At 38.3% G+C, this 13391-nt stretch overlaps 2 protein-coding genes across 7 annotated transcripts in view; both read right to left on the reverse strand.

The window, feature by feature from the left end:
- CG42637 (uncharacterized protein) overlaps positions 1–13128 on the reverse strand; it is a 74043-nt gene extending 60915 nt beyond the window's left edge. Inside the window, exons 1-3 of one of the 3 annotated variants that reach the window (NM_001007095.3) lie at positions 13013–13128; positions 11007–11169; positions 9523–9813 (exon numbers count right to left, since the gene is read on the reverse strand). The gene's annotated coding sequence lies outside the window, so the exon portion shown is untranslated. Of the gene's footprint in view, positions 1–9522; positions 9814–10442; positions 10601–11006; positions 11170–13012 lie in introns of those variants that run through there. The other 2 variants (NM_001007096.3, NM_079441.4) reach the window with 2 other exon arrangements.
- Positions 1–13128, reverse strand: part of Gyc76C (Guanylyl cyclase at 76C) — a 42627-nt gene extending 29499 nt beyond the window's left edge. The window contains exons 1-3 of one of the 4 annotated variants that reach the window (NM_001170004.2): positions 13013–13128; positions 11007–11169; positions 9523–9813 (exon numbers count right to left, since the gene is read on the reverse strand). The gene's annotated coding sequence lies outside the window, so the exon portion shown is untranslated. Of the gene's footprint in view, positions 1–9522; positions 9814–10442; positions 10601–11006; positions 11170–12986 lie in introns of those variants that run through there. The other 3 variants (NM_001170003.2, NM_001275134.1, NM_001170002.1) reach the window with 3 other exon arrangements.
- Positions 13129–13391: the final 263 nt, after the last annotated feature.

Here is a 13391-nt window from a genome sequence, read left to right on the forward strand (position 1 = left end):
TTGGCCAATTTTACATGTTTGCACACACATATTAAGGGGATTTTTTAACGAGCGTATAAATACATTTTTCAGACCTTTAAAAAATAATTACATAAGCCTGAAGCTATCACGCAACCTCTATTTGTCCCTCTTCAAAAAATTCCTTTTTATTTTCTTTGATTTTTGGGAGCAGTAGGAGCATGACCAAAAATATAATTAAGGTGTACCTAGGTATATTTCGCCTTTTACGATCATATGCTGAGGCAAAACAAAATAAATTAACTTAATTTACATTTATATGACAAACTCGTCTTCTTTCAGTTTGTTGTTGACAGAATTAATTCATGTTGTAAACGTATTGTTTTCGCATTAAAATATGTTTTAAGGCCGGAAGGGAAGAAATGCAACAGATGTGGGATAAGGTTTCACGTTGCCTTATTTTAACAGAATTGTTATTTACTTCCATCTCGCAATTAAAGTTTTTCCGGGCCACACGATGTTGCACCACCATTCCCTCCTGACATTTATCAGTTGCATCCGTATTATGGCTTTTTTGCAGCGGATAAAGTTGAGTATGGGATGAAAATACTTTTAAAATTTAATTATTGACAAACATGACAAGGACGGGAAAAAATATTCACAAATTTCAATTTCGCGCATCTTCAATTAATTCATTACTTGACCTTTGTATATTTTTATAGTCCTGCGCTGCAAAAAAATCCCTAACGATGCCAATTAAGAGACTATTTGTTTGCTGTGGCAACAAATTAGCCTGCATCAACAAGGCCAACAGCTAATAATATTTAAAAAAATAGGAAAATGTAAAAATAGTTCAGAAAACCGTCAAGGCAGCATCTTGACAATATAGCGCTTTACAAGGATCCTTGTGGGTTATTAACGACATCAGTAAGTAAAGTCCAATATTAAAATGTCTAAAATATCTCTGTGAGAATGAATAAAAGGTTTTATCGGCGACATTCCACTTTAAGTAAGAAAGATGAATTGATTATATTGTCCGCAGGGCAAGTAAAGCATCTATTTAATGTAGAAAAGGAAAATTTTTAATTAAAAGTACAAACTCAAAACTTAACCAAAGCTTGCTTTAAATTTCCAATTAAATATCCCGAATCTATGCGACTTTTTCCTGCAACCTCTTGGTTTACTTTCGGTTCTGCTGCTGTGAAAATGTGTGGAAAATTCTATCATCTGTTGCTTCCGGGCAATGCAAATGTGATTCCTGATGGCCACCGTGCGAATAGCCCCTTTGACATTGTCAATCAATTCATGTTAGCCAAACTTGCACCCGCTATCAGCAAACATATAGGATGTCACACAGCTCGGCGGCAAATTGAGTTTAAGCTGGTCCTGGCTTTTTTCCGCGGGCCTTGCATGTGCAGAAAAGTGGGGGCGGGACCACGCCCACAGCATAGTGCATTGGGTGGGTGGCTATGGATGCAAATGAAGTGGGGCGAGTGGAGCGGAGCTAATTGCTTTCATAGAGCGCCTACCCTAAAAAGTATGCTAAGCAAACGGGTGCATTTTAGTTTTTTTAGTTTTTGCGAAGAGGCCAAGTTATTAAAAAACTTTTGTGCCCGTATCCAGGGTACACTTTTCCAAGAATTTCCCCCACACACCGACTTTTTTTTCTTACACCTAAATTGGTGGCGAGAGCAAATTCGCAGAGCCCATAAAAATAATAATACATTTTCCTTCTCTCTCGTTTGTGGGAAATTGCAGGACAAACAGTTGTTAAAAGCTCCAAGAGCCGTAAATTTATGGCGGGGTGTTTGGGGAAGTGGCAGCGGTGGAAGCGGTGGATATATGGAGCTGGGCGGTATTCTCGATACCTCGGGTATGCATATTGACTCGCACATCGCATTTTACTCGCACTTTTCCTATGGCGATTAATGCTAATAGAGAAACCCCGCCCAAAAATTAAGACAAACAAACGCAGCGACAAAGTGAAGAAAAACTGAGGGGAAAAGAACACCCTTTGTGGACTTTCACCGCCGCACTGGCGTCGTTTTCTTCAATCTACTCTACTTACATTCTGTTTATTAAACAAAAACACTCAAATTGGGGCCACAGGCAAGCCCATATATTGCCCATGACGAAAGGGCGCCGAGAAGAAAAGCGGAAAATCAGTCGGCAGGGAAAACTGGCCGCCAGGTAGGCGGACACTGATAACAGCGATTTCCTTTCATATTTTCATCGGAAAATGTATCGCATCTTGTGTCGCTGGCACGCCAGGCCCATAGGCAAATTTTCGAGCGGGCTGTGGAATCGTGACATTCTTGCTAAATTGTTTGCTTTCGCTGAAAAATATCTTAAGAGAGGGCCGAGGGTCGCCCTAGCAGTTGCAAAATAAACGCAAGAAACGAGATATCAACTATAGGGGTGGTATTGCAATTATGCAATCTAATAATTCGACAAACCTTTGAAGAACATACGGATACATTTATTGTAATTATAAATTGTGACAATAATACCACATATCAGCCTTTGTGTTCCGAAACATTTAGAAAAAGCAAACCAAGTTTACAACTTTATTTTTATTGAGTTTTTTGTGGTCTTAAAAATGATTTAATCAATTATTATTATATTTAATTTTTGTAATTAACTTTTATGCATAACATACTTAACAGTCCCTTTTAAAAATCAATCAAATACTTACTATTGTTAACCTGCTTAAACCAAGAACTGCAAAGATGCCCTATAAATTCGCTTATCTGTTGCTTTTGGCATATTGAGGCACTTTATTTATGCACATGGAGGGGCTGTGGTGGAGGGGGGTGAGGGTGGTGTCATGGTAAGGAAGTGGAAATGGAGGGCAGGAACTGCCAATCGACACTTTCCGGGAAAGGAGCCGTTGGAGGAATTGGGGGGAAAACAGCGCCTCCGGTCATATCGACACCGTCTTGTGGCAGCTCAGGCAAGGAACAGCAAGTCGAGAAGGCCAGGCCATTAATGCCAAGTTAAAACAACATAATTTAGTGTCGGGCCTTTGGGCCCAAACATAAACAATTCCCCTACAAAAGCGTTGAAAGGGCCCCAAAATGATGGCCACTTGGCCAGAGGTGGGATTTGAAGGGAAGTCCGAGTCCGAGGGCAACAACGTTGCCCAAATCACCGAATAGATTAGCAGCTTTGTTGTGGGTAGATTACAATTATGTAAATTACGGTTCGGCCAAGTCGTGTTTTATGTTTATTATTTGCGGATTTCCAGGAATCTTAACGCACTTGTGGCTTAAAGCGTGTGATTTAGGATAAACAGTGCGTGATTGGTAGATGCAAATGTGCAAAGTGTCAACAGAAATGTCATGTGAATATTTATGGTTATATCTTCGTTAAATGATGTTACTAATTTGGTTATTTGCAATTCCATGTTTATTTCATTAACGAAAGGTTGTCAGTTCAAAGGTTTAATTCAACATCAAGGCCGCAATATCATTTCCATTAATTTTGATTTTAATTGTATTGAAACAATTCTTGATTTTGCATTGCCGCATCGCGTTACTGCAGCCAACTTATGGAACTTTGGCCGGCAATTGCAAGCCAGATAAGAAATTCCAAACTTAATGAACAATAAAGTGCACTGACCTTGATTTTGCTTTTTATCGCTCCTGGATTGGTTCTTTCGTCTGCCTTCAATTCAACTTCTCGCCGAAACTTTTGGCCGCGGAAAAGTTGAATAAACTTGGCCGAAAGGCCAGAAGTGAGCTTAATTGACGATGGGGTAATTATTACTTCTGCCAATGCATTTTGGTATGAAAATAAGAGCATGCATATTGAAATCATACTTGAACTAGACAGTCAGTCATGTAAATACCAAAGTAGATGTCACAGCACTGATTTGCTTGAACAAATCCCAACATAAATGTACAAATATACATAACAAAAGCAAACTTGTACTAAATCAACTACCAATTGTCACCCCATCATGACCTTCTGCCTGTCACTTGTCACATGTCATGTCCCACAGGAATAATGCCATAAAACAAGGGGTCGAGGCAAAAAGGCCTTTTTATTGGTCAAATTAAATTACTTTGTACTTTTGGGAGCCCACAGCAATGTGCGCAAAATAATTTTCCTCCCGTTTTCAACTATTTTTTGTCAACACTCACTTTATGTGTGCTTTTGGTCTATATATGTTTATAATTGCGCCGAACAAAAATGTTTACACTTAAATATTTCCACAGAATAAAAACAAGTTTAATACATAAAAAAACAAAGCATAATTTATTTTGCACTTTCCTGAATGGCTTTGGGAAATTTGTGTACGCTTTAATTAGGATTGAAAACATGGAAATAAAATAAAAATACAGTCGTATTCAAATTCCTTAAATCTGTTTGCCCCTTTGATTGAGCACCATTCAGTGGTTGTAAATCACAGCTTCATGGACACATAAAATTCATATTTGGCATGGGTGTGAGCCAAAATCAGTGTCTGAATGAGAAAATATTTAGCAGGAAAACGTGAAGCGTGCTTTCACTTTTCGGTTGCACAGCACAGCACACAGTGTGTGTGCATGCAACAATCTGTTTATTGATAGTGACTACTAGCTGGTCTTGTTGTCCCGCTGATATTCTGCTAATTGGCGGAAAAACAAGGAGTCTTTCGAGTACAGTATTGGCTCGAATTAAATGTCCAATTGGCATGTGAAAAGGCGTGAAACCAAACCAAATAATTGGTTAACAAGCTTACTTCTATATTTGATATAGATATATAAAGTATATGTATTTTTAATAAGTTTCAGTGTACTTTAAAGCTGCTCTTCTGGAAACAATTCCATCTTGCTAATGGCTAAAAAACGCATTTAAATGCATGCGCTCATTCCCCAGAATCCACGGCTTCATCGATCTACCCTGTTTTTAGGCCCTTATCTGTGGGCGGATTTTGTTGCGCTATGCATTAGCCTGGTCGAAACGAATGGCTGGCTGGCTTCCGAAGCGCACACTACGGGCGAATGCCGGAGCGCAGTAGTTGGGAATCAAGAGGGAACTTGGGAAACTGGTAGCCAGGGCAACAGAATAGCCGGGTTTTGGGGTTCGCTCATTTCACGCTACGCCAATACAAGGATGAAGCTTATGCACTTGTCGGTCTCATTGACGTAATTCTCGGTGCGGCTGTTGCATTGCATTCCATGCATTCGAGTCGACTCGACTAAGGCGAAAAACGAGTTAACATCAAGACGGAATGGTGTCTTGAATGGCATCTAAATATCTGGCCAAATATATCAAAACGAAAATTGGCAACACATTCAAACATTTAATCTGAGAAAGTGGTGCTTTGAAAGGCAATTGAAACCATGCTGCTAAGTAAGGCGAGTGTTTTTAAATCGCAAGATCTGTTCTGAACATTTCATACCTTAATACATGCACTAAGAAGAACTAACGCAACAAATCTTAACCTAACTATGCTCTCTCTCTCTCTCTCTTGAAAGACCAAGATGTTCATATTTATGGAAATTACTTCCACTTCGTTCATAATCCCACCTAATCCTTCATTCTGCAGCCACCAAAACTCAAAACAATTAGCAACATTTCAAAGATGGAGCTGCAAGTCCTTGTTTGGCAAGGGAGTCAAGGCACCTTTAGCTTGCTTCGAGTGCATTTGCATATATGCAAATCAAATTACAAGGATATCGAGACCTCTTAGGAAACCCACAGACATGTGGGGTCTTCCAGTTGATGAGGAAGGAGGAAGTAAACCAAGTCATTCGCATTGATTTGTCCATGGTCACCGGTTGTCTGCCATGTTCTGTCTAATTTATGCAGTGCCAAGTACCAAATAATTTATAGTGGAATTTTTGGTACACATCCCGCGGTAAACTCTATAATTTCAATAAACAAACACAAATGTTCCGCAATTGCCAATCTCAGTTATTAACATACCGCAATCTTCTGTTATATGATTAGGCAAATAATGTCCCTTTCTCTTAAATAAAAAGCGGGCCAGCGACTTCTTTTCTTTAGCCTTGTGGAATTTTTTATACTTTTCCTGATACGGGCTGTGAAATTTTTACACAACAGCTACATTCTCAATCAATTTTTTATTTGTTCCCAACACTGTTTCTTATTTTTTCGGCTTTCTGTATATTATTTCAACAACGCGCAAAAAACTTTTCAGGCTTGACAGCAAGAAAAATTGGAAAGAAATCCTTCTTTTCTGCTTGGTTGTCATAAATGGATGATTAAACAAAGTGACACTAATTTTTGGAGGTGTGAACGGATATAAAATGCGCTGATCAATAAAAGTGTTGATATGATATACAAATTTAAATTGTACACTGGGCGCGGTAATTTTTCTGTTTTTCGCAATACAAAACCGTTACAATCGTGAAAAATTTCCAAAAATAATAAATAATATTTCACAATAGAAGGTTCCAATTATCTTATATCCCGCACGATTTGAAAGCTAATTCTAACAAATAAAACATAAACCTGTTACTCTTTTAACAAAAATCTTAGATTCACCTCGAATGTAGGAGCGGTCGCAACTAAAATCTTTATGTTGACTCCAAACTTTACATATAGTTTCCGGGATCTCGCCGATCGTGCAGACGAACAACACGGACGGACATGCCAAAATTGACTGGGCCATTCCTCCTAATTATGAATAGATAGAATAGAATAGAATAGATATGAAACCTATGTTTCTGGCTGTTACATTCTTGTCAACGCGTGTAGCATACCCTTTTAGGCCGCTAGTAATGGGTATAACTATTGGGCCATGACGCAGTAGCTCGCCTGATTCTTACGGAATTTTAAAACCCAAAAATATAGCAAAATTGTATTAGATTCAGTTAGTATATTACTTCTAATTGAATTATGGGCGTCAAATATATTATTGAAAGTTGACAGTTTTTTCGAACGAAATATAAATAAATTTTTTAGTGCTAAGCTGTTTTCATTCGAAGATATAGTGAAGAGTATTAACTTTTATGAGAAGAAAAACGTGTACAGAAACGTTCATAGATTCACTTGTTTTAATAATTTAACAAATCAACAAAATTGCAATAATTTCCAAATTTTAGATTCACATTTTCTATACTTTTATGATGGAATTGTAGCAGACTAAAATCTTTGCATACTCGAAAACTTTAAAAACATTCTCGCATACACTTTAAAAAACAGACATCCAAAACAAGAACAGAAGACTCAAATTAAATTAGCAGGACGCTAAATGATCACACGGTCGCTCTAAAAGAAAACAAGAAAAATACAAAATTCACAGCTAAGAAGAAGAAAATGAAATTGTTGTTGTTAGCGAAATTCGCAAAAAGATACAATGCTGCTGTATAGACCGGGCGATACCACACAGATACATTTACAGATACAGATACTCAGATAGAGATACGCCCATGCCTCCATATTATTTAAACCCACACAAATTAAGATACAGCTAGAGATAGAGATAGATAGCGAGATAGAGCTGAAAAGGTTGGGCGACAATTTTCGCTCCAAGTTCCAGAGGCCCGCTCAGGGACGGTACTGACGATGGGGCCCCATCCATACATGCATGGTGTAGTTGTTGCTTCTATTTTTAGAACATTAGATGATAAGATTGCGTCGTGGCCGAACCACAAAACTTTTTGCGGTTTTAGCGCAAATGAATATACAAAAAGTAAAAAAAAAAACGAAGCAGAAGAACAATTGTTTGAACAGAGCACGTTTTAAACCAGGAACTACGGGCAATACATGATTTTAGACCAGGATCCTAATTGCGTTCATAGATGGCATCAACCCGCGTTATTATTTTAGATTGACTGACGTTCATTATACAAACATAGAACATAGAAATGCAATTTTTATTTCGAATTTTAACCTTCCAGTTTTCGTAGCTTTGCAATTATGTTTTCCGCCCAATTATTAGCTTAATTCTATTTCAAAACTTTCGTGTATGCCCCGAAGTACATGAAAGCTAATCGCAAGCAAATTGTTTGTTTCAGAGTTTCTGAAAACGATTCTATATTTAAGGTAAAAGTTTAGGGCTGTGTGCGAAAAGCAACCAGAAAAAGACTAAACAAACGCCTCTTAAAATATTTTTTTGTCGGTTTGGTTTTCTTTTTTTGCGGATGCGACGTCGGCCGCGAAGGAAATTATGGGAATAAATGAGAGTGAGAAAATTTGGCAAAAAAAACCGAACTGAATTGTTTATCTAACGAAATTTAGGAATATTTAAATTCGGGCCAAAAAGAATTTTAGGTATATCAGCTTAAAATAATACTTATTACTGAATATCGCTTCAAGGAATCTATTTAAATTAAATGGCTACATTATACTACAGCTAGTATCAGTATAAATCAAATAAAACACTAGTAGCATTCAAATCAAAATTCAATATTTTCCTTTAAGGTTAGTTGTACCTACATTGCGAATTATCTAGGATAAATGGGAAAAAAACAGAAAACACCTGTTCAATCTGAATGGTGGATGACGACGGCTTGGTTGGCTTTGAAGCCAGAAATAGGGAGTCGAACATGTTTATTACTTAATATTTTGCAAGCAAACACCATGGAAATGGGGGAAACATTTGTATTTCTTCGTAAATGTTGACACAGAACAGATACTCAAAAAAAATACGATTCAACGTGCAAGTTGTGGGCATTCTGCGTTTCTGCCAGTTGCCAAAAATAATATGCTGTAAGGTCTCGAGGAAGCTGTCAATTACGACCCACCCACCACCCCACTAGCGCATACACTCCTGTGCAAATAGCGAGCGCCTTCCTATAAATACACAATCTTTATTAATAGAACGCTTTCAGAGATCGAACATTTCAATTTCATTAGCAAACCGAGAATAATGTAAACAAACGAAACACCCAAAAAATGCAGTACGTTCAAGATTTGATTTTTTCTCAATTTCAATTTTTCTTTTCCACACCATAAAAATTTAGTTCGACCAGAAAACGCAAATGAAATTGTTTAGAAAAGACTCCCCGAAGGCTATGTATGTACGTAGAGGCCTGGGGGAAAACGCCTGAAGCCACATCAGCAATTTGAGCACTTCCCCACCGACTTTTAACAGAACAACGATGGGAAAAGCCAACTTGTTGCGGTTCATTGCCGGCATTTTGGTGGCCAACTTTTATCGAACTCTCTCATTCGTTAGGGGTATGGGAAAAGCAGGAAAATTGCGGGAAAATCTGAAGGGGAGCTTGGGTCCCAGCTGAGGTAACCCAAGAGTTTCGGTTTCAATGCAAGTGGCTTTCCCACTGACACCACACACGCATCGGGGTAATTATTTAAATCGGAAATAGCTCGCATTACGGATTACCAAAAAGTATTGGTTTTTGGCAAATAAATTGAAAGCAAAACTGCCGGAGATTAAGTAAACTTTTTCAGCGGTAACCAAAAAATATGATCATGTGATCATTTTAAAACAAAATGTGTAACTATTTTAGTTGTGTTTCTAGTGGTTTCGAAATTTATTTAACAACTATATACACATGTATATGTATGCATATACATATTTACTGGTCATTTCAGTTCCGCGAGATCGTTATAATCTTTCTTGACAAAGATATGAGGCTAACTTACAGGTTGACTGCTCGTTTTGTCATCAGCTTTTGCCAGAGATCGTTCTTCCCTCTCTTTTCTGCCTGCTCATCCGATGTTTTCGCTTCGGATGCCTCCCACGTTGGCGTTTGGATTTACAGTTAGATAAAGTTTTTTGTTTTTCACGATCACGGCGTTTTCCTTTCTATTCTCCTGTTTTTTGTTGGATTTTTGTGCAGTGTTTATTTTTCTAATTGGCTTGCTTTTTGGTTGTTTAACGATTGTTCACTTTGTGCTTTTTGTTATTCCGGTTGCTATTTACTCGCGTTCTCTCTTCGGATGGGAAATATTGTGGTTAATATACATTTAAATTTCGCGTTGTTTTTGTTGTGTTTGCATATGGGCAGAGAGCTAGTGGGAGAGAGTGAATAACTAACTAATGTTTGTAGCGGTAAATTTCACAACAATGCACGCTTAAAGAGCAATCAAAAAGAAGAGAGAAATGCATTGTATTGGGTTCTGGTTCTTAAAGCGCAAAGAGCGAACAAGATTACTGCGAAGAATCTGGAAGAACAATCGAATGCCGAACTGTTCAAATTCTAAGTGTTTGAGTATTATTTTCGGAATTTATAGTCAAATAAGCAAGTTAATATGACAAGGTTCGAGTGTCCAAAATTACACCGCTGTATCAGTAGAGTGGCTTATCAGGGAAACAAAACAAATCTGTTATCTTTGCACTGCTCTCCCTCTCGCTGACTGGCCCGAAAAACAATTATCACAAATTCCAGTTTTCGTTATTTTTTCGATTTTTTCCCCGTATTGTTGTAAAATTTATGGCGCTGCGGCTGCGAACACTCTTGTTAACACATTTGTCGGAATTTGTTTTTCATTCAATAATAATTATTAACACAAACCGCACTGGATTTTATTCGAAATTCTATTCGGCTTTTTACTTTTTTCACCTTTTTCGCACTCTTTGGGTTTTGTTTTTGCCCCAATCCAATCAGAGAAATATATATATTAAACATACATATGTATGCATAATATCTTTTTCTGTGAGTGCGTATGTGTGTGTGCGAGAGTGCGATGGGGCGCACGCGGCTTTGCCGATCCGAAAAAACAACTTGGGGCGCAGGAGAATAGAATAATACTGAAAGCCCCAAACGAAAATCGGGCGAGCGACACCGCATGCTCCCAGAGATGGCACTTTGGCTTTTTTCACTGTGTTAAGGTAGGCATATGAGGACGCTTTATCAAACAATTTTAGTTTCGCTCAGTGTAGGATATCCGAAAGATATCCATCAAGATATATTATCAACACTTTTTTAAAATTTTTAAAACTAGGTTTAAATGGATTAAAAGATAAATAGTCAAATTATATTGAGCAGATACATTTTGGAAAAACATAGTCCTCATTTAAAAATTGCACGATAAAAGGTATAACTAAGTACTATACTAAGAAAAGTAGCGTTGACTGCCACACACTTAGCGGTTTTTGCTATCCGCCAAAGATTTGCTCCTCTCACTTGCCATCACTGATTTCCGTGCTCTCGGAGATGATATGAGAACAGTAATTGACGCTGCCGCTGCGGATCAACATGTGTGTGCTGTAAGAGAGCGGGAGAGCGAAATCAGTTCTCTCGTTCTCCCGCTCGCACACATTCATGCAATGGGCATCTGCAGCGAATTCTATTTTTAAACTTAAATTAATATTGTTCTTTATTTTATCAGCAGCGGCGCGAAAATAAAGCAGGCAGCGTCGGCGTTCGAAGGCGGCTGCTGTGAGGGAGAGGCAACGGGAGCGGCGGCGGAGAGCAGAAAACAAATAAATAACACGAGAAAAACTAGACGCTGCTACTGCTAATCAGGCAGAGAAAAGATATCACTGTCTCCTTCTGTCTCCATCCCTTTCCCACTCTATGCCGCTCTATCGGGTGTGCGAAAAGCGAAGCTCAAATGCTGTCGCAGTGCTAGTGCTCTGTCTCGCTTCGGCTCTCTCCATCTTCTTTGCCCGCTATCACCGCTTGATAAGAAATGCGTTAATCTTTATTAAGCGCTGCCGCTGCTAGTGTGTGCGTGTGTATTGGTGTGTATTCCGCTGAGCTCGTGCGTGTGTGCGTTTGCGGAGTATTTACATGGGAGTTTTTCATTTTCTGCTGACAATTTCCGTTGGAAACTTTTCGCCAAGGAGGTGCTAACACTAGCAAAACTGGCAAAGTCCAAACGGAAAATGTAATTTATGCAGAAAGCCGGAGAAACAGAAGCACAGAGAGTATGAGAACAGTCAGAAGAAGAAATAGAAAAATCGGACCAAATCTACAACAACAGCTTGTTGGATGACTCAATATTGCAGTGAAATAAAGGCTCTTTTGTATCAAGGAAAATAGGAAATGATTAATACAGGAATATTTCCAAGTTGCAAGACAGTTGGTAAATAACAGAGTCATAATCACAGCGTTCGGTAATATATTTAGTTTAACATTAGGTTAAACTAATTTTAGTTATTTTATATTTAGTTTAACATTAGGTTAAACTAATTTATTGAATAAATAAAGTCTGTATATTTGGATTTGAAGCATATCCATATATTACCGAGAATAATAAAATTATGCTGCATCATACATACAATCGGATTTATAAAGATTTTGATAAGCTAAGGTGAAGTAGAAATATAAAAAATAGGATTTAGTAGTGAAATAGTCCTCTTAAGATACTTTTCCTGATGACCGTTGGTTGAATGTTTTCAGTTTAATTTAAATAATAGGCATTTGATATAAATAAGCTTCGTCTATATTGAAAACAATACACCTACACTTAAGGCAACCAAATTTGCAGTTAGTATTTCCAATTGGCGACCGTAAAGGTAAACAAAAATGTAAACTGTTGCAGACAGCAAATGCGGTAAATCGCAAAAATCGTAAATAAATCCTAAGATTGTGCCAAAATAAAACCGTTTTAAAGGTTATTCATAGTAGCAAGTGCAAGTTTGTCGGTCGAAAATGGCAACCCTGGCGAGACAGAGCGAACAAGTGTGAGCAAGAGCATCAGAGAGAGGGCAGAGGAGATCAGTTGTTGTGATAATGCAACGGGTGAAGAAAACAAATGCAAAAAGTTTCTGCGTGTGAGCGCGAAAGTGCGTGAGCGGCGGTCCAAACAAAAACAAAAGCGCGAAGCAAAAATGGTTTTCTTTTTGTTTCAGTTTATGTTCCTATTGTTGTTGGTTGGTAGGTTTTTTTGCTTTTCCAACGACGTGACAAGTGCAAAGAGCGCCAAATTGTACATTTTTATGCATGGGCCGCCAGTGCATTGTGAAACTTTTCCGACTTTGCCTTTATGGCTGTGCATTTGTTTTATCACTGCAGCACTTTTGCCATTGCGATCGTGTGGGTGCCGCTACTTTGTGTGTGTGCATTTGTGTCTGCGTTTTCGAAAGAGCAATTCAGAACGCAATTAACACTGACGGCGCCCATGCTGGTTATCAATTAAATCACATATTCACTTTGTACCATTTTACTAAAAACGAATAAAGAACCTCATCATGTTGCTCTTTCCAAACGGTTATTTCGAATTTACCGCTTCTCTGGCTCCGCGATTCGTCCGCGTTTCCCGTTTTCCGTCGCGACTACCTACCCGATTTTGAATATGTGATGTAGCAGTGTGGCCAGTGCGTTGTGCCAATTTACCGGAACTTTTTGTCTTCAACATTCCTTGGTATTTTTAAGTAATTCTAGCGCGGTCACACGGCTCTGGCGCTCTCTTAATTATTCTCTTGAATGTAGGTAGCGGTGACATCCACCACGCTCAGCGAGGACAACCGCATATTTTAAATTACACTTATACATGTTGAATTTATTTCCTTACTCTGCGTGTCAGAATCAGCGTTGATATTTTATGGCAGTTTTATAAAATAC

Source organism: Drosophila melanogaster, chromosome 3L (genome assembly GCF_000001215.4).
Source record: "Drosophila melanogaster chromosome 3L".
In the NCBI taxonomy this organism is placed as follows: Eukaryota; Metazoa; Arthropoda; class Insecta; order Diptera; family Drosophilidae; genus Drosophila; species Drosophila melanogaster.